This window comes from Dipodomys merriami, unplaced genomic scaffold, assembly GCF_024711535.1.
Source record: "Dipodomys merriami isolate MVZ:Mamm:240054 unplaced genomic scaffold, mDipMer1.0.p SCAF_13, whole genome shotgun sequence".
NCBI lineage: Eukaryota > Metazoa > Chordata > Mammalia > Rodentia > Heteromyidae > Dipodomys > Dipodomys merriami.
In genome coordinates this window covers 17,498,610-17,516,772 of record NW_027202604.1, presented here as the reverse complement: position 1 = coordinate 17,516,772, position 18,163 = coordinate 17,498,610, and the positions used below count along the sequence as shown (strand labels likewise).

At 43.6% G+C, this 18,163-nt stretch overlaps 1 long non-coding RNA gene across 1 annotated transcript in view; it reads right to left on the bottom strand.

The window, feature by feature from the left end:
* Positions 1 to 17,679, bottom strand: part of LOC138824717 (uncharacterized) — a 108,563-nt gene extending 90,884 nt beyond the window's left edge. Inside the window, exon 1 of the long non-coding RNA XR_011371157.1 lies at positions 17,659 to 17,679. This is a non-coding gene — a long non-coding RNA (uncharacterized lncRNA). The remainder of the gene's footprint in view (positions 1 to 17,658) is intronic.
* Between the last annotated feature and the right edge of the window lie 484 nt (positions 17,680 to 18,163).

The following is an 18,163-nucleotide window of genomic DNA, read 5'->3' as shown; positions in this document are numbered from 1 at the left end:
AATGATGGATATGACCAGACTTCATAATATGAATGTATGAACGCATCATAGTAAAACCCTTCATACAATTATTTGTAAGTAATTAAGTTGCCGAGCTCTTTCTGGGACTCCACTAGCAGTGCTTACAGGCTTTGCTAATCTATTCAATGTGCTATTTATGGCACTTTAGCCCCAGACCCCCACCAGCTTCCTGGCACCATTCCTTCCATAGTGATTTCCCAGAGACATTGCTCTCACTATTCCTGGACCAACAAGTGTGGTTGTGTGGTGATGGAGACATCTCATCCCTGTGTAGGGCCTGGCAGGGGAAAGGAAAAGCCTGCCTGTCCACAAGAAACACCCTGAGAATCCCCAGGCCTTCTCAGCATAGAGCTCCCTCCTTTCATAAGGACTAAACCTCAGCCTGTTTGCTGAAGCATTCTGACCTGTGGTACTTCTTGAGAACAGCAAATAAGCACTCACCGTATATACATGTTATTCATGTTAGATCAACTACAACAACAAAATAGGTGTGCCTGACCTCTATTAAAGGTTGCTGGCAGTGTGTGGCTTTCTTCCTCAAGGAAGTGGAGCACCAGCTCTACCACTTGATCCATAGGTCCACATCCAGCTTTATACTGGCTAACAGGAAATTAGAATCTCAGGGACTTTTCTGCCTGGGCTGGCTTCAAACTTGGATCCTCAGATCTTGGCCTCCTGAGAAGCTAAGATTACAAGCATGGGCAACCAGCACTAGCACTAACATTTTTTACTGTATTGTCCTTCTGCACAAAACAAAAACTATTTTTCATTAAATTCTACCCCACTCAGCTATCTTAGTCATAACAACAGTAAATATCAAGGACTTGACATGTGCCAGGGGCCAGTGGCTCATGCCTGTGATCCTAGCTACTCACAGTTCAAAGGCAGTATAGGCAAGAAAATCCATGAGACTCTCTCTTATCTGGAATGAACCACCAAAATGCCAAAGGTAGAGCTGTGGCTCAAGTGGTTATGTGCCAGCCTTCACCAAAAAAAAAAAAAAAAAGCTAAAGGACAGTGCATTATGAGTTCAAACCTCAGTACTGGAACAGGGGGGAAAAAATAAAATAAAACCAAACAGTTGGCACATTCCAGGCAGGTATTAGTCTCCACATTAACACTAAAGGAAGGCTCCACTTATACTGCACCTGGAAAATACAAAACTCAGAACCACTATACCTACTGAGGCACAGAGACCTGCCTGTCACCATGACTTGCTTCTATAATCATCACCACTTCCACTGTCTCACGCTCCAAAGCAAACAGGACCATACAACGGTCCTTGGCTGCCAGGAAACGTAGATGAATTCTCCCTATTTGTCAGGCATTGTGGTTTTCACCTGTAATCCCAGCACTCAAGAGTCTGGTATAGTAAGATTGCAAGTTCAAGGCCAACATGGTCTACATAGGGAAACTTACTCTGCCTCAAATTAAAAAAAAAAAAAAAAACTCCCTCATTTTCAAAGTCAAAAAAGTTGCCAAGAAAAGAAGAAAATGTTCTTGCAAAGAGGAAATATGAATGCCAGTTGATAGGTTCTTTCTCATTGTAAATGTTGCTAAACTAGTAAAATCATCCGAAGTAGAGTACTGCTTACATCACATGACTTGAATTTTTCCATTAAAAAGGAGAATACAGGATGATTGTGCATTTGGTTGGCGTGAACCTTTACCTCCCTGAAATTGCCAATGTCGTTACAAAGTGTTGCATATTTATTAGTCCATCTGCTGCTTCAACATTAAAGGGGGAGAATATCTTACTATAAGCAATTTATTCCGTTATGGTTTTACCACCTGATGTGCAAAATAACAACACTTGGTAAGCATTTATTATTGTGCTGAGAAATTTCAATTTTCAATTTAATTCATGACATTTTTTAAAGACCACAAAAGTGAGCATTTGCTTAGCACCAGGTTTTGCTCAAAGAAGACAATTACTGGTATTGAGGCAATCAAGATGGGTTGCTCACCCCCATGTCTTAGGGATTTCAGTTGTTTTAAGGTGATGGAAACTTGATTCTCTGGTCACAAACATCGCAGCTGCACACTTTCAAAATTAACAAGGTAAAGATTTGAAAGGTGAATTTAGATCAGACCGTTCCCAGCTATTTCCAGGGCAGAAGGCTCTGCTAGGACACAGCTGCTGCTCCACTTTGCACACGCTGAATTCAATTGCCGAGCAAGCTGAGACTGTTTATCTTCTCTTGGCAAAATACCAGCAGTGTGTATCAGCTGGAGGAATCTTTCTAAAACAACTGATCCCAAAATAACAATTAAATAAGGAAGGGAGCAGAAAATCACAGCCAGAGCATGATGCTCACACTTGGGAGAGGTAGACAGAAACTCGCAATGACAGAGCCGCTTCTCTAAGCCCTCACCTGCCTTAGACCTGCCTCAGAGGAGAGAGGTGCGCTTCAGAAGTCAGATGATGTCTTCCCCAGTCTTCCACCCCATCACAAAGGTCAACTTGACTCCTTCAAGCAGGACTTCTCATCTGATCCTAGGAGGCCAAAGACTTTTGGTAGACTAGGGGACCCCCCTCCCCACCCCTGTCTGTGCTGCCCTTGGCAAAATTGCTATCCTAGCTCCTTTAACTTGTGTTCTGGTTATTTATCTTGGTATAACACATACCCCAAACTCAAGTGGTATAAGACCACAAGAAGTAACATACAGCTTAACAAAATGAATGCCAGGAAGCGGAAATGTATTGTCAAGAGGCAGGGAGTTCAAGGGGAGAGGGCTGACAAATGAAGAGGGGAAGGGCGGGCAAATGCACTCGTACTATTCGATGTAAAATGGAACAAGGTAATGTCAGCGGATGGATGGGATTGGGAGAGATGGGAGAAAACAGCAGAAGGGGTAACATTCAGATGCATCATACTCACAGATTGATACGTTGAATTGAAACCCCTATGTACAACCACATACAGATAAGACCACAACCATGCCAGGTACCAGTGGCTCACGCCTGTGGAGGCTGAGGTCTGAGGATTACAGTTGGAAGCCAGCTCTGGCAAGAAAAGCCTGTGAGATTATTATCTCCAATTAATCATGAAAAGCCAGACTTAGAACTGTGGCTGAAGTGGTAAGGCAATAGCCTTGAGCACAAAAGCTCAGAGACAGTGATGGTTTAACTCAACTTCACAATGTCTAAGGCTTCAGCTGGAAGAGTGACATGGGTGTGACTGAACGTCAACTGAAATTATTTGGAAGTTTCGTGTGTGTGTGTGTGTGTGTGTGTGTGTGTGTGTGTGTGAGAAGAGAGAGAGAGAGAGAGAGAGAGAGAGAGAGAGAGAGAGAGAGAGAGAGAGAGAGAGAGAGAGAGAGAGAGAGAGAGAGAGAGAAGCCCACACTGGGAAGACTTGAGGTTCAGGCTTTAGCTAAGACGATTGACTGGAGGATCTACATGTGGCATCTTCGGTGGCTTGGGTCACTACCACCATGGCATCAAATGTTCCAGAATGGAACTTTCTCTCTCTGAATGCCCCGAGAGAGTGCAGCCACCCTTGTATGAACTGGTATCAGAGGAGACACAGCTTCTCTTCCACTGTATGGCACAGGACTGGTTAGAATTCAGACCAGCCCTCATTCAAGAGGACTGCGGCAAGGTGGCATTACCAAATAGCACACAGGAGAGAGGCTATTGCTATCACAATCTTTAAAAAAGAAACTCAGAAACCACAGGGCCACTGCATGGTGGCCTCCACTGTGGTTTCCTGCCCTGGTTCTCTGAAAATGAAGTGTTCAGAGAACAGGACAGACAGCTTTGGGAAATGTCTTTATCCATCCTGCAGATTAAATAGCATGTGTCCTGGCCACACAAGTTCTGTGTTACATAGGATTTCCCTCCCTCCAGACACCGTGACCTCTTTCCAGCCCCAGTGATCTCTGGATTTCCCATTTGTCCCTCAGTTCCTCTGCTCTAGCTTACTCCTTCCCCTCTTCAGCTTTATCAATGCCTTGGTAACCTTCAGATAGTACCTTAAGCATAGCTTCTTTATGAGAAACTTCCCTAAACTCTGCTTAGATCAGACCTCCAAACTAAACATCCATACATTGTCATGGTGGTAATGTTTTACATAGCTAATATGGATTTCCTCACTTTGACTGTAACTCCGAGAGGATAATAACTGATTCCAGTGAACTGCCAGCCCTCTCCACCACATCCAGACTACATACCCACACAATTGACAAACCCCTGGCCCAGACCAGGGGGTTAATAAAACTTTCTGGAACAGATTTACACAGTTACTGAGTACCTCCTCTCTGCCATTCATGTCATCGGGCATGGTCCCAGAGTATTCTAGGATAATCCTACTCCCACATTCCTGGAAACCACTTCTAGACTCAAGAGATGGTAAACAGATAAAGCCTTAGGACTGGTGTTTAAAAAGGGAGGGCGTAGAAAACCAAAGTGAGCCTTGAAGTTGGGAAAGGCTTTCTGTTTGTTTATTTTTTGTGTGCTGGTTCTAGGCTTGAACTCAGGGACTGAGCATTGTCTCTGAGCTTTTCTATTCAAGACAAAGTACTCTACCACTTGAGCCACAGCTCTACGTGGGGCTTTTTGGTACTTAAGTAGAGATTATAGTCTCATGGACTTCCCTGCCCAGGCTGGCTTTGAATGGTGATCCTTAGATCTCAGCCTCCTGTGTAGCTAGGGTGACAGGCTGGGAATGCTTCCTTAAAGAAATAAGGCAGGAAACTCCATGAGACGCCAATAAACCACTCAGAAAGCCGGAAGTGGCACTGTGGCTCAAGTGGTAGAGCGTTCACCTTGAGCTGAAGAGCTGCGGGACAGCTCCCAGGCCAAGAGTTCAAGCTCCACGACTGACAAAAAGAAAAAGAAAAAGAAATAAGGCTGAGATTTCACCAAGCGCTTTTCCTCACCCCCTCGCCACTCTGAATGTTATTCCATCCCAGCCAGTCATGTGAGCACACAGGCTTCCATTTCTTTGGTTTTAGGAGAAAGTAATTACTCCTTTGTAATTTGCATTTCTTTGTGTTGCAGAATAAATCAATATAAGCCAAGGAAAGAGAAGCATAAATATATTTCTCAATGTGAATGGGCTGTTCAATATTGCCTTGCACACTAATTAAGTTGCATTAACATGGAGAGCACTTTGACACCGTTAAACTTAATGACCCTCTGTTTAAAGAGAAATACACTTTTACAGAGAAATTATAGTTGGAGCTGTAATGTCTCGCCAGAAGAATACCTCCAAGTAAATTGTTTCCAAATACCTCCATGCACCAGCTTTAAAATAACAGTTATGTGCAAGTGACAAAGCTGTTCCTTTAAGCAATTTGTTTGCAAGGTGTTTCTTCAACCTGGCAACCCAGCATCACTAAGACCACTCAATAAGTGACCCTTATCACCATCTTCTATTAAGAGCTCAAATCAAGGCCATCCCTTCCATGCAAGAACCTTCTTTCTCCACGGCCACTCTGAGAAATCCTATATGTTAGGTGGAAAAACTGAGGATGAGAGAACAGCTGAATTCATCTTCTATTCATCTCGACAAATGGGCTTTTAATGCCTGCTCTGTATCAGGCCCTTTTCCTTTTGTATTTTTTTTCTTTTTGAAGGAAGGTAATTTTGAGCTAGGATCTCACTATGTTGTTCAGACTGGTCTTGAACTCAGGATCTCTTATCTAGCCTCCCAAGTGCTGAGAATACAAGCATGCAACACCATGGATGGCTCTCTATGGGGTGTTTTTTTTAAGCACTTGGGGATTCAAGAGCCAATAACACAGTCAAAGCCCATAACTCCATGGCACTAAGTCCAGTGGAGAATCCATCTAAACATGTGGAAAGCCACTCACAGTGAAATGTGCTTGAAAAGAAGAAAATAGGAACCACATTAGTTAGGAACTTATAATAGGGCTTCTTCTTAAACAGTGTGGCTAGGAAAAGCCCTCCCAAGGAGTTAGTCATTGGACCAGTCAATGCTGAGGAGGGAGAAGCTCTTGGGAAAGTTTCCAGCTAGAGAAAAATTGCTACAAAAGACTGAGGACAGACTGTGCTTAGCAAGTTCAAGGCCAGAGGAAAGGCCTGGATAATTTTCAGCAGATCAGTGCTGGGTCCCCACTGAGACCTGTACTGCACCCCCATAGCCTGTCATCATAACTGCCATGATTGCTACCCAGAAAAAACAACACAGGGAAGCTAGAGCTGGTTCTCTGGGGAGAGATAATCTAAGCAGTAGAATCCTCTCTTCTGGGGAGATACAGCTATCAAACCAGGAATATTATGAAGTGATTTTGTGAGTTGGAGGGAAATAGGTTCTTCAACCCCTGTGCCAGCCAGGAAATCATTTTATTTTATATTTAAGTCAAAGGACTCTTGAAGGATTACGGATGAAGACTTCAAGCAGGGAACAGGACCTTCCATATCTGCAGAGTGAACTATTTGCAGTTCGTGAGCCATTATACACTTTGCTTATTCATTTCAATAATATTATAAAGCATCAGTACTATGCTGTGTGCCAGGCAGGTTCCCAAAGCTGCTGCACAGGATCCAGTCAGCCCCCACTTGCAGGGCGATGCACAGTAAAGTTCTAGACTAACTAGTAAACTCGTAAATTCTAGACTAGGTCCAGATAAACTAGGACTCTACTCGGTTGGAACATAATTTTTGCCTCAATAATTCTCAGAATAGACAGGCACAGGGCATAATAATCTTGCATCAAAAAAGGAATCAGAAAAATAGTGTTTAAAAAAAAAAACCAGGCTTTTGCTGAGTGCCAGTAGCTCACACCTATAATCCTAGCTACTCAGGCAGCTCAGATCTGAGGATCCCAGTTGGAAGCCAGCCCAAACAGGAAAGTTCGTTAGACTCTTATCTCCAATTAATCACAGAAAAAAGTCATAAGTGGAGCTGTGGCTCAAGTGGTAGAGCATTCGCCTTGAGCAAAAGAAGCTCAGAGATAGTGTCTAGGCCCTGAGTTCAAGATTTTGACACTATCTTCTCATAGAGAATACTAACCTGAATCCTATGTTCTAGGAGCTCTCATGCCCCAAAGGAAATGAGCCTCCTGGCTTGCTTTTTGCAGCTGAAAAAGACCAGTTGTCTAATGAAATCTTGCTTAAATACTAGACCAGAGTGGTCCTACATTGTCAGGTTAGAGAGAACTGTGGCTACATCATAAAAAGAAGTGGAGTTCAGACCACTGAGGAGAGATGGAGGGAATGGATGAAGAGCCTGAATATGTCTTTCACCTCCAGACCGAGGGATGCCATCATACCCCAGGGGTACTCATTTTCATCCACCACCTCCCACTCCCTGCTTGAGGCCATGTTGGCTGTTCTACCCCAGGTTTAAGCCCCCAGATACCCTAGGGTGGGATGCAGAGTGGAAACTCAAAGGGGATCTAGAAGCTGACTTTCCCCTAGCTTCCCACTTTCTTCAGGGCCATGGAGAGGAACCCTGCTCTTTCCCCATGCTCTGGAGTAAGAAGAGGGGAGTAGCTGGGGGTAAATGGAGATCTTATACAGGCAAGTGAACTTTGAATCAACTTGAATGTGTTTGCTGGGTGCTGGGTGTTAACAGAAGTCTCCCAACTTTGTGTGCATGCCCTTTGGTCTGAGCTATTCTCTTCTTCAGTCCCTTTGCAATCTTGGTCTCCAGGAGGCAAGAGAAGATTTAGTGATAACCATCTTTTGTAGAAGGCAAACTACCCCTCAAACAGGCACTGAGTGTCTTTTTAACATCTTAAAGCAAACAGCCAACAATTCAGGAGATCATCTTGTGCCTGTTCTGTTCCAGTAATAAAGTGATAACTTCTCTGGAAATCCTCCAGGAACAGGGACTGAGATAATGGTCAGCCAGGCCACAGCTGTAGCATGGGACTGTTAGAGCTACGAATAACCTCCTCACCCACTGCCCCATTTCTCCCTATTTAACCTGAAGACTATGTCTGTGCCCCGAAAGAGAGTTGAAGATGTACTGAAGTGCTGTCTCCCCATAGCTGTCATTTAATAAATCCCCTTTCTCTGCCCTTCACCATGTCTCTCTCTCTTTGGCATATGAGGATGAGTAGCTAGATTTGGTACTCCTGGACTTCAGACCTGGGGGTCTAAAAATCCACGTTTCAATGTCACTCACAGGTCAGCATCCAACTGATGAGCTGGAAAACAGCTTCCTAGTGAGTATGTGGTCCCTCGGGCCTGAAAGGTTTTGAAAGTAATGGAGGCTTTACCTCCCCCTGCCCCGCTCTCATCCTCAGGCAAGGTTCCTTTGGAGCCATGCTGGTGGTTCCCGGGTCAGATGCTTTATGGTGGCTGACGTTATGTCTTCCTGCTGTGGTGATTTGTGCTCTGATGGTTATCCAGCTTGACATGCCCAACCTCTGCACGACCTGCCTTTATCATGACTGCCAGTTTGCCCAGAGCCATTTGTGCATGCTGCAGACTCTTAGCACCTGTGATATGGCTCCCATAAGCCCTCTGGGAAGCCAAAAGAAACAATATGTCACATCCACAGGGTGAGCAAAGGTCACTCTTTCCCCTGCACAACAGAACATCTGCCCTGGAGAGATGCACTGACAACCACTTCATCATTTGCAGTGATGAAATAATCAACTTTCTGTGCTTGACCTTAGAACAAGCAGACCCTGAGAAGGAAAGGGCAGACCATCCCAGACACAACCCAGAGACTCATGTTTTCACAGTTCACAAATGGCCAACGTTAGGGGATGGGAGCTAGCTGGACTAAGATGACCTGCTTTGGGTCAGCTTATCTGACAGACAGAGAAACAGAGGCCTGAGGAGAAAGGTGGGAAGGTAAAAGAGGTATGGGCCAGGACCAAGAGGCTAGGAGGGTGTGTACTGTTTTTGCTAGTTTGCTTTCATTGCTACAAGATCTCACTGAGGAGCAGCCGTGTTTAGTAGCTTCCCTGCAAACAAGGTTGTTTGCAAGAATCCCATAGGAGTGTTGCTTCAACCATGTCATGACAGGTAAAATCGTATTCTCAACTCCTTCCATTATCTTCTATTTGTTTTTCCTTCCATTTGTTGAAAACCCTTGTCTTAGAAGGTTTAAGTAGCAGTTGACAAAACAACAATAAAGTAATTAACATATAATAGCAGTTACCATTCCCAGTATAGAAAGTGATTAAGTGACCACTGAAGAAATCATACTGCTTCCTACAAAAATGGAGGTGGGCTAGAGATGATGACTGCCCGCTAGATGAATCCACTTTGGCAAAGACAGCCTCTCCAATCAAACTGCAGGCGTGACTGAAATGCCCTGGGGAGGAGCGGCCTGAGTTTCACTAACCCCTCTGCACTGTTAACATATGTGCCTGAACCAGCTCACTTCTCTGGGACTTAACTTCTGTTAAATAGGAACAAGAATAGCCTCAGACCAGAAGGTTGCAAAGATTCGGTCAGATACTAAATACGAGCATTCAGCTCAGCACCTAACCCAGAACAAGAGTGATCAGAGACTGGCAATCTCCTTTCCCCTTCAGAATTTCTATTAAAACAACAACAAATAAAGAGATTGGGCAACAATGGCTGCCAGTGAGAAGTAAAGAACATGGGCTGTGTTCACGGCAGACTGTACTGCTAACTACTGTGATAGACAAGAATATTGGTTAAGAGCCCTGGAATCCTGGCATTCTAGACTTGAGTCTCTTTTCTGGCCATACCTAGTCACAGCCCACAGCAACTCATTGTCTCCTCAAGGCCTTAAAGGAGCAGATCAGATTGGCTCAGAGATGCTTAGAGGCACCAATTTGCCATCCTACTCTCCAACATCTGCCACATCTACCTATGGCAGACATACTAGTCAATCATGGCACTTGGAGAGGTCAGAATGATCAAGAGGGAGAAGTCCAGATTTCCTCCCCACCCTTTCTTCTTTTACTGCCTTGCTCTCTGAGTCCCCCTCCCTAAGAATGTCTTAGAAAAGATAAGTACCCAGTCAGATTTCCTGATAAACATGCTAATGGCAGACTACCTAGAAAACAAAACTAAGAATTCCATCCTTACATATAGAATGCTTTGGGCAAGACATCTGGGTTGTTTATGGCAAACAAATCTGGAATTCATAGATGTTTACCGGGAAGATGTCATATAACCTTTGTAATTGTTGGCATAGGGACCTTACCTGTAGACCCAGATGGAAGCTTCCTGATGTGGTAAGTGGTGCCCCAGGAAACAACACTGGAAGAGCCTTGGCTTTCTGTTCACCTGTGCTCCACAACCAATAGTATGCTTAAAGCTGTCAATAAAAATGTGACCTATGTAAAATCTTGGATCTTACAGGTGCAACCCAGCCTCCTGTGTTACTGCAGCATGCGACAGAGTACAAGCTCACAGACAGAGATTGTAGGCAAGAGCCTGCTCTGTTTCTGCTTCCCAGGACCTCACGCTGCATCTACCCCACAGCTGGTGCTCTGGACATACTCTGAAATTGACTTTCTGACCTGTGGCTGTTCACAAAAAGCCTTCAGTGGGGCAGGGGTGTCACACTGCAGGCTGTGGATCTCCTCAGTTCCATCTTGAAACCACTCAGCACCCAGACATGACTGCTGAGGTGACAGCACTGGCCAACGGCAATGCTTCTCTAAAGCTTGCCCATTAGCACATCAGGCTTATACTCAACCATCTTCATGAATGAGCCATGAACTGAGAAGGACTGCCATTAGTGACTGAAGCCATTACAAGCCAATAGGTTCAACTTGAGGCTTTGGTAGAAATGGCCAATTTTAGAAACCTAGAAGTCCCAGAATGACTCCACAACCTTTCTCCTAAGAAAGAGAAAAGTAACCAATACCAGTACAGCTTAATAATAATAATGCAGCCCAGGATATGTTTCATAGAGTCAGAAATAGTAAAGAAAACACAGCAGGCTCTGTTGGCCCATTTGTCTAGGATCTGCTCATCTTCCAAAAACAAACACATGGCAGAGAGAGAGAGAGAGAAAGAGAACATTGAGAAAAAAAATGAAATTCAGCATTTTATTGGGAAATCATTTGCCACAGTGCTATAATAATCCATTTGCCCCAGAATGAACCCACTTAATGATTATTACCATTTTAATGCAACACCTCCCATTTTCCAAGACAAACAAAACCATTCAAAGTACCATAGTGTCTTCATAGATGCTCTTTAAAGATCATTTTATATTAAATAAGATCTAGTGCCAGAGAAGAAAATGCCCAGTGTTAACTCCAAGGTAGAACTTCAGAGTTCAGGATCAGGATGGTATCACACACATATTTTGAATAGAAGAATGCCCCTGAAATTGAATTACTAACTGAAGATTTGGTGCCGAAGAGGACGTTGGGAAAGGACCTTGTCACATCCTATTCAGTGTGTTTTACAAGGCAACTCTGAGGACATGTTTAAATCTCACAGATTTTAAATCTCACGGTACAAGTGGCCTGGGCAGATTGGAGGGGGGCTGTGAGCACTGAGATGTTAGAAAAGAGAGATACAGTGAAATAAAAGGCTGTCTCTTTAGTCTCCATCATAATTCTCTCTCTTTACAAAGTAAGACTGGAGAAGAGTGGGAAAGGAAGAGAGAAGGAAAAAGAGAGGGAGAGAGAGAGGAGTGTGTGATTAGAAGGCAGGCTTGTTCTACTTCTCAGTTAATGGACTGGATTAAGGTTTCTCCAGATTGACACTACTGACAGTTGGGGTGAGATAATTCTTATGGAAGATACGGGCTGTTCTGTGCATTGCAGAGTGTATAGCTGCATCTCTGACATCTACACAGTTGACCCCATTGTAATAATAAAAAAAATCTAATGATCTCCAGGCATTGACAAATTCCCTTAATGAAAAAGAAGAGAGGGGCAAACTCACCGCTATTAAGACCCAGTGGTCACTGGGCATCAATGACTCACACCTGTAATCCTAGCTACTTGGAAGGTTGAGACTGGAAGAATTATGGTTCCAGATCAGCCTGGACACACAAGGCCCCTTCTCCATACTAGCTTTGCAGTGGCAAGTACCTGTTAACCTAGCTATGTGGAAGGCTGAGTTCTGGAGAACCAGGATTCCAGGCCAGCTCATACAGAAAAAAAATCTGACAGACTCTATATTAATGGAAGGAGCTGGGTGTGGCAGCCCACACTGTTATCTCAGCTATGACATAAACATAAAACAGGCAGAACCTGGTCCAGGTCCAGACCCAGAGAAGTAGTAAAGGACCCTTTCTCACAAATAGCCAGTTCAAAGAAGGACTAGAGGCATGCCTTCAAGGTAGAATACCTGTCTAAGCAAGTACCAAGTCCCTGAGTTACACACACACACACACATACACACACATACACACACACACACACACACACACACACACACACACACACACACACACACACACACACACACACACACACACACACACACACACACACACACACACACACACACACACACACACACACACACACACACACACACACACACACACACACACACACACACACACACACACACACACACACACACACACACACACACACACACACACACACACACACAGCACTTGGGGGGACAAAGAAATCAGTGATCCAGAGCTGTGAGCAATAATTTGCTATTGTTTCAGAGCCATGCAGCTATAGTATTTTGTTATAGCAGCTCAAACAGACTAAGACAGTCTGATCATTTTCTCATTCTTTTAATATTAGTAAGTAATTTTTGTGTTCCTGATATTTACTAGGTAGCCAGAGGTTATATTTTGAGGACAGATATTTGGACAACCAGAGGCCTCTAGAGTCAACTAGAATGCCATGCTCTTTGGATCTCAGAGCAAGGTACAAATCAAACAGGTCAAGCAGGGTGTTTAAAAATGAAGGACTGGTCTGGGAAGGTGGCTCAGTGGTAGAGCACTTGCCTTGCATGCCTGAGGCCCTGGGTTCCATTCCTCAGCACCACATAAGCAAAAAGAAAAAAGCCGGAAGTTGCGCTGTGGCTCAAGTGGTAGAACGCTAGCCTTGAGCTGAAGAGCTGAGGGACAGTGCCCAGGCCCAGAGTTCAGGCCCCACGACGGGACCCAAAAATAAAATAAAATAAAACTTCTGTTTTAAAATAAATAAATAAAATAAAATAAAAATGAAGGACTGACATAATAAATTGCACATCTGTTACAACTTTGGTGGGGGGGTGGGGCAGAGGAGGGATGGGGGGGGGAGGATGGGATGGGAAGGGGAAACAAAGGAGAAGGCTACAATGCTTGATAAGAAATGTACTCATCTTGCCCATGTAATTGTAACCCCTCTGTACAGTATTTTCACAATAAAAAATAAATAAATAAAGGAAGAAAGGAAGGAAGGACTGAGCTGGGTGCTGGTGGCTCAGGCTTGTAATCCTAGCTACTCAGTAGTCTGAGAGCTGAGGATCACAGTTTAAAGCCAGTCTCGGCAGCAAAGTCTGTGAGACTCATATCTCCAATAAACTACTCAAAAAAGCCAGAAGTGGTGTTGTGACTCAAGGGGTAGAGCACTAGATGGCCTTGAGCAAAAGAAGTTCAGGGACAGTGCTCAGGCCCAGAGTTCAAGCCCCAAGATCAGAAAAAAAAAAAAAAGGAACTGAAACATAAAAATAAAAAGACACCCACCACCCCAGCATGCAATGGGGCTGCTTGCTAGAACAAGACATAAAACTGGACCCAAGAAGACATTCATTTTAATGAATTATTACCTAAAACAGCTGGCGAGAAAGTCACAATAATCCTCAGCACTCAGGCTGGCAGACTACATTGCTGCCCTAATTAACAAATTTACAAATTGAATGCTTATATTAAAAATCCAGGCAGCAGCAATCAATATTTTCCTGCTGGCACTAAATTCATCTAATTTTCTGTAATAAATGGCATTTGAAGAAAATTAGGACATGAACAGCCTATCCAAAAGAAGCACTTCCTGTATGCCTTGGTAAGTTTAGGAAGCTTGTTTATGGATAGAAGCTTGTTGATAGGTAGATCCTGAGCACCAAGATGTAAATGAGTCCTTATTGAGTAATGCAAAGGTACAGTTTGAAGGGCATGGTGACAAATGACAAATCAAGAGCAATTTCGGGAATTAAGAAACATGAAAGATATTTGCTTTTTCTCAGGATGGAGGTAATCAAAAAAAGGCCAGGTCCAAGACTGTGGGTCTTAAGGGTTCAAGTTGAGCTCAAGAATTACAGGTGAAGTGCATTATCACAAAAGCCCTGAGTTATCTCCTATTTCTAAGCCACCTCCCAATTCTGAGAATTCTCATGTGCTGCAGATAAATTCTCTTCTGCCTAGGATGGTCAGTATCTGTTTCTTGCTGGCAACTGAGAATTTTGACTAAGACATAAATAACCTCGGAGAAGAGATAAATTGTATATTAATCAAGTTTCCATCTCATGTTAGGCTCTCTGTGTAAGCTAAGAGGAGTTTGCTTTTAGAAATATGGGGGCTGGCGGCAGGAAGCTATTTAGCTTTGATGAATGTGGGGAGTGTGGTTTGGAGGGCACCTGTCTCCAAATGAAATGGGAACAGGAAGAATTATGAGCAGAGAGAGAGAGGTGGGAGAGGGCAGACGATCCATTTACCAGAACACGTGAAATGAAGTCATTATCCAACAAACAAACAAAGGGCACAAGTGATGTTCAGACTGGCGCCATTACTTGAGGCCTCTACTTAGAAGAATTATTAGGATGAATGACAAATATTCAGGGCTGGTTATAAATCAAGGCGGGAAGAAATCATGCCATGTCTGTTTCATGTTTGTGCTTCTAGAATACTTTCCCTAGAGGGGTCCCACAGGAAGAGGACAAAGCCACCCGGGCTTCACAGGGACACAATAAACATTTGATCCTGACATGTTCAATTAAAACCCCTTTGTACAACTACTTAACTAAGAAAGTTGATAAACATTTGCAGAAAGAATGTGCAAACTGGGACTGTGGCCTGCTTTTTCTATTATGCTTCTTTTAATGTAAGAAAGACAGTGAGTCACTCTCTAGAGAACAGCTGTGTCTTTAGCCATTTGAGAGTGTGTATCGCTAAAATTAAAAGTTTTCATTTCATTCTTGGCTAAGTCACTCGTGGAAGCCCATTTCCAAAGTGGCCCTCCAATCAGTTTTGCATCCTGGAACATATGATCCCTCCCAACCTGATGAGGGATGACTAGAGATAGTGTGACCAATAAAATATTGTAGAAATGACTAAGATAACTTACTTGGGGAAGAAGTCCGGATGCCGTATGGGGAGAACATTCCAGCAGCTTTATATGAGGTCCACATGGGGAACAGGGAAGGTTTGCAGGTGTTTTTTTTTTTAACATGTCGTACAAGTTGGAGATACATCTTAGAATGTTCCTGGCCCAGACCCCCTCAGAATTTCCCAGTTTCCTGAGACAGCACAACCCAAAGCTAAAACACTTCTGATCAACAGCATCCCAACCCTCAGGAATGGAGGAAGAGAAGAGGAAGAACTCTCTCCGAAGTGAAAAATCCAAAGGATATAAACGTCAACCATCCATACAATGAGATTTCATCCACCCCCCCCCTCCAACATGATTTCTATTCTTCCACTAAGTTCCTTACAAAAGGCTGAGCCAATCCAGTACCTGAAGCCAAACATCTGCTTCCAAAGTGAAAATAATTAAATGGCTCCTTTCTTCTGTGAGGAGTGATTTAGCTCAATGTTTCTCAACATGGTGTACTCAAAAGAGCAAAGAAAAGCTTCTATGTGCAAAAATGGTAAGGCAATGTCATAGTCTTTTGTTCTTTCTTGGAGATCTATAACATGCCTCCATCATCAACAAATAAGTCAGCAAGGAAACCTGGAGATGTCCACATTGAAGAGAGCAGACACGTTTTCAATTCTTTTACAAATCCTGCAGTGCCAAGAGAGTCCTTAGTAGGAAAGTCTGTGAGGTATAATCCAATACAAGTCTTTCACTCTTCAGTAAGCCAATGAGAAGATGGAGAAGACAGCTCTTGTTCAAATGTTCAGAGCAAGAGTGGTAGTAAGCTACAAAGGCAGTCCCCAGTGATGTTTGTCTCTTGAAATCCATGCCCAGGTATATGTCCCTTGCATTCTAACTAGAGCTGACCTGTGACACTGTCATGCACTACAGTAATGATGGCATGTGACCTTGAAGGCTAAAGACATCATGGCTTGCACATTGCTCTCTTTCAATCAATCTCTCTGTAAAGACCTCTTACCATGCCATGTCATGGAGACACTAAGGCACAATCTAGAGTGACCCTAATGCAGAACTGATTCCTTCTACCAGTAAGAAGCCCAAATTGTCCAGGCATGTGATCCTTAATCACATCTTCAGATTTAGCCCCAACTAACATTTAACTTACAAGTTCATTTCAGACCCTCTTGCTCTGAGCCTGAATTACACAGCTAAGTTCCTAACCATACAGAGAGAGTTAATAATTACATATTGTCTTCTTTTTTTTTTTTTTTTTTTTTTTTTTGGTCCGGTTGTGGGGCCTGAACTCTGGGCCTGGGCACTGACCCTCAGCTCTTCAGCTCAAGGCTTAGCGCTCTACCACTTGAGCCACAGCGCCACTTCCGGCTTTTTTCTTTTTGCTTATGTGGTGCCGAACTTTGTTTATGTGGAATCGAACCCAGAGCCTCATGCATGCAAGGCAAGCGCTCTACCACTGAGCCTCCTTCCCAGCCCACATATTGTCTTCTGAAGCCATTAAGTTTTCAGGTAATTTGCTATACAGCAACAGATAACTGCAACAGCAAAGCTGATTCACCAAGTGGTCCATTAATTAAACCAGCAGGGAAAGAATAGGTGAGTGCCTTGTGTGCATCATACCTTCTAGCCCTTATCACCTGCCAACTTGCTCCTGGCAGGAAATGGTAGGATACATTGCAGAAAACACTCATAGTAAATCTGAAGTCTGAGTATAACAAACTTTGGGTGTCTGCTCTTTGTGTTTTCCTGGTGAGCAGATCTCAAAATTCACAATAAAGTTGGTTTGTGTCAAGTACCTTGAACTCAGTGTTGGGCCTCTGAGATGGCCAGAGGCGGTGAGAGGAGGAGAGGTGATGGAACAGCCCAAGAGCATTGGCACTCTCCTTACTAGGCAACATGAAAGGTCTGGAAGTTTCCTCCAATGTTCTCAGCCAGGACACCTGGCCTTTAAAGCCTCCTAGCCCTCTGGAAGAGTGCAGCCTTTTTAAACCACAATGAAACCCTCCCCTTGTCCAAACAGCTCATCTTCTCCTGCCCAGTTCTGTTCCAGCTCTGCACTGGCACCTGTGGGCAGAGGGCTACGGCCTTGTAAAATCTGGATAAAGCCATGGTCTTGACAAAGGTGGGTTGTGTGTGAACAAAGTATACCCAGCAATAAAACATGTTCAGTAGGAGGAAATTAAGCCAGAAATATATATGTGACAAGGATTATGAGTATTCACTGTAACTCATTGAACAAGCATCCTGGCAAATGTTTGTTTTCCATGTATAAATTTTGTGGGTGTGGACAGAGAAAAGCAAAGAAAGAGGCTAGAGAACTCACTTCCAGTCATGGCACATGGGATGGGTCTCAGCCAAGCACTGGTTAGCTTTGGTTAGTGTGGCAAGAGATAAGAACAAGTTCTAACCACTGACCAAGAGCAAAAAGAGACAAATTCCATTCAACACATGACATTTGGTTCTTCCATAACATTTGGTGAGTACTAACCTCTTTCATGGCAAGAGAATTCAGGCCTCCAGATACACTGGTGGGGGAAATCCACGTAGCCTCATACAACGGAAATACCAGGAGTAGAAGTACATGATTATGAGCAACTCTTAACTTCTTTGTGCCTTATCTGTAAAACAGGAACAAGAATCATTATACAATATACAGTACACTGCTATATTTTGATCATTAACCATACATCAGGCAGTTGTTTAATTCCCACAGTCCTAAGAGCTGTTAAGAAAGTTAAATAACTTACCTGGACAGCTAATCAAACTAGTCTGGGATTTGGCTCAGATCTCTGACTCCAATACATATACTCCTAACTACTAGACTATACTGTCTTAAGATTAATACAAATGAGAGGCAGGGAAGGTGGCTCAGTGGTAGAGTGCTTGCCTTGCATGCCTGAGGCCCTGGGTTCGATTCCTCAGCACCACATAAGCAAAAAAGAAAAAAGCCGGAAGTGGCGCTGTGACTCAAGTGGTAGAACGCTAGCCTTGAG